Source organism: Myotis lucifugus, unplaced genomic scaffold (assembly GCF_000147115.1).
Source record: "Myotis lucifugus unplaced genomic scaffold, Myoluc2.0 scaffold_90, whole genome shotgun sequence".
In the NCBI taxonomy this organism is placed as follows: Eukaryota; Metazoa; Chordata; class Mammalia; order Chiroptera; family Vespertilionidae; genus Myotis; species Myotis lucifugus.
In genome coordinates, this window is record NW_005871138.1 from 2,098,497 (window position 1) to 2,101,822 (window position 3,326).

Consider the following 3,326-nt stretch of genomic DNA (forward strand, 5'->3'; position numbering starts at 1 on the left):
TATCTTTAGTATGTCGCTGACGTAGGAAGGAAGTTTATTTCAAAAGATCAGTCAAGAAGACATTAGTAACCATTTCAAGAACTATTTTTAATTTACATGTCTCCTAGGAAAGGGGTTCAGGGTCGAACAGTCAGTACACTCACTCCTTACTGAATGAATTCTAACTTCTCTGCCTAGGCCCTAAGGGGTGGGAGGTGATTTATAGAAATAAGTCCTCTACAGAGGGGGAAATGTACAATATCCTCGCTTTCAAAATATAATAAAATTATTTAATATAACCCTTAATACTTTAAACTCTAATATCATTGAATTTTTTTAATGAGTTGTTAGTGTTGGTAAATTCAAAACCACCATTCTAAAACATAAAAATATAAATCCTGTTAATTATGCTGGAGTTGTTCTGCATTTTCAAAGCCTCTGTAGTTAAGGAATATTTTATGGCAGAAACATTTCCTATAACTGCTCTGGAAACATTACATCTTCCCACTTAGTCCACAATCCTCCCATCCAAAATGTAGTTCTATATGCCAGAAGCTGGCATATGCTTTTTTAAATGCTGATTGAACAATTAAGTCATTTCTATCAATACATAAAATAGTCCTATAATTTAGGATCACAGGCAATCTAGATTGCTGCTCATTTAAATGCAGAACCTGAAGCAACCTCCAGTGACAGGAGCTATAGTGTTCAATATCATTTTACATGTTAGAGAGGCTTCGTCTTACATACAAACAATGAACCCAGCAGGGTTCTTCATCCTCAAGCCACGGAGATTGTTATTTCTTCAAGGGTGTCGGCAGATAAGGCAACATAAACACTAAGTTCCAATGGCGATCAACATTTTTCTAAATGGTCAAAAAAAAGGCATTCCCACCCATTTTCCTTTCCTTCTGCTCATTTGATTTCCCTGCTTTGGGGTATTCAACAGGGGTGTGTTTCTAATGAAAACCTTAAAATAATTATCCCCAAAGCCAAGGATATTCTAAAAACCAGTAGGTGGCTGCCTCATGGGGGAGGGGGGAGGAGGGGGTGGGAGGGGAGGTTAGAGTAGGAGAGAGACTCATTTCTCAGTGTTTTGTGCCTTTCCAGGTGGGTATCCTATCTGATCTAACCGATTCTAAATAAGCAAGCAATCATCAGAACTAGCAGTTCACAAACTTAAGGCTTCCCAGTCAGCATTTCAGTTCATGCGGCATTCATGAAGACCTGTGATCCTCCCCCATGATCCTCTAAGCAACCTGCTGCAGCAAACCCCGGAGCCTGCTCGCAGCCAGGGAGCAGCCCGGAGGCCAGGCGTGTCACCTCCAGCAGATGCAGCAGCCTCACTCCGCACGACCACCTCGCTGTCGTCTCACTCCACTCCGAGTGAAACCCTGCCGCAAGCCAGCTGGTACTCGCCTTCCTGTTCCTTTCTGGTGCAGCTTAATAACAAAAACAGCTTGGCTTTGAAGCGCTGCTCAGAAACTGCAAAAAGGAAGTCCTCCCGTTCTTGGGGGGGTTGGGGGGGGGAGGAAAGTTTTGACTCGGAGAGAATCGCATACCTCCCGTGTCATTCCAGCGGGGACGCCCGAACTCCCAGCTCAGGGAGACGTGGAGGCGATGCTCTCTCCCCCTGACAACTGCTCTTTTCGGTTAACTTTCCACCCCGAGTGCCCCCAAGCTGCCTGGGAAGCGATCGAGCCTCCCCACGACTCGGATGGTTTTTTAAAGACATGCGCCAGGCCAACAGTTTATTTAAATCTCTACAAACTGCATCCATGTCCATGAGAAGGGACTGGGGGGGAGGAGGGAATAGCAATAATAAAGACAGCCAAGCCCGAAACGCACCCCCCAACTTCCCACTTGCCATTCCCCAGCCTTCACACCGGAGGTAGCAAAACGCCTTTTTACTGAGAAAACTGCCGAGAACCGACCTCCCCGCGCCCCAATGGAAATTCCGCAGATAACTCGTGTGAAATAGGAAAAGCGCCGGGTGCAGGGGTCAGCAGCCACAGAGCCCGACCCCATCCCCGGCGCGCCCCGCGAGGCTGGGCGGGGGGCGGCGAGGGCTGTGCGCGCCCCCGCCCCCGGCTCCCCCGAAGGGGCCACGCAGCGGGGAGAAGGGGGCTCGGGCAGCTTCCAAAGCCCCCCCTCAGGGGCTGGGGAGGTAAGAGGAAGATGCAACTTTCAGGACAGGAGGGGGAAAGTGGGCCCCCGCGGTGCCCCCCAAACTCCTCGGGGCGACCCCTCCCAGCGGGGACCCCTTGCACCCCCAAGCCCGGTGCCGCCCAGCTTGGACTTCCCTCCTCCGGCGGCTCCCGGGCTGCGGGGAAGCGGCGCGGCCCCAACACCCCAGAACTCTCTCCGAGCGCCCCCCGCTCGGCGCGCCCCTCAGCGCCTCCGGGAGCCGAAGCCTCCGGCTCGCGCAGCAGCCCCGGGGACTCGCCCTCTTCCCTCCGCCTTGCACTCCAGCCCCTCGCCCGCTGCCGCTCCTCCTTTATCTCCACTCACCACCCGCCGCCATTTTCCTCGCAGCTCAGCTTTAAATCGGAAACTCGCTGCTCAGCCCGCAGCCGCCACAGCCGCCGCCGCCTCCTCCGCCGCCACCACCGACTCAGCCGCCGCGGCTGCTGCCGTCGCTGTGGTAGAGCTGAGGAGCCAGCGGCTGGAACCTCGGCGCGGGGGCCGCCGGGATATGTAGTCCCGGGGCCACGCCCAGCACTACCGGTCCCAGGGGGCCTTGCGCGGCAGGGCTCCGGGTGTCCCTGCCCGCGGCTTCCGCGGCGCGAGGGCGTGGCCGCGCGGACCCTCGGCGGGCTTTCGCTCGCTTAGCACCAGGGAGCCGCGGCGGGGTCGGGAGAAATGGAATGCAACCCTCCCCTCCCCTTAATTTTTTCATACTTGCTTTCGTCCTGTAATATACGATACTTACGGAGCATTTATTGTGGGCAAGCACTGATCCTCAAAACGAGCATCCCTTCGGGACCACTGTTATCCTCATTGTTCAAAGGAGCAAAATGAGACACAAGGTCAGAAGCCAGGAAGCTGTTCAATAAATGCTGAAGTTACGGGGTGAAAGCTTGTTGGGCCATAGGGTATGTACTATATATTCAGTCCCGAAGTATCATGCCACGGGGTTCTTCCCACTTACAACAGGGGAACAGCTTCTTTACTGTGGAGAGATCCTGTTAATTCAGACACCACCGGAGCCAAGCGGGCAATCACCATCACTTACCGTCGCCAGTAATGGATCAAACTGACAGTATGTGTCTCCTGATATGATGCAATGGGGAAGGCATAACGCCACCCTGTAGTATTCTTGTCACACACACACACACACACACACA

The 3,326-nt window shown here is 53.2% G+C and overlaps 1 protein-coding gene across 6 annotated transcripts in view; it reads right to left on the reverse strand.

The window, feature by feature from the left end:
- Positions 1-2,632, reverse strand: part of NCOA3 (nuclear receptor coactivator 3) — a 97,339-nt gene extending 94,707 nt beyond the window's left edge. For 3 of the 6 annotated variants that reach the window (XM_006091327.3, XM_006091324.3, XM_014458048.2), the window contains exon 1: positions 2,491-2,630. The gene's annotated coding sequence lies outside the window, so the exon portion shown is untranslated. Of the gene's footprint in view, positions 1-2,490 lie in introns of all 6 variants that reach the window. The other 3 variants (XR_002829904.1, XM_023756166.1, XM_006091328.3) reach the window with 2 other exon arrangements.
- Positions 2,633-3,326: the final 694 nt, after the last annotated feature.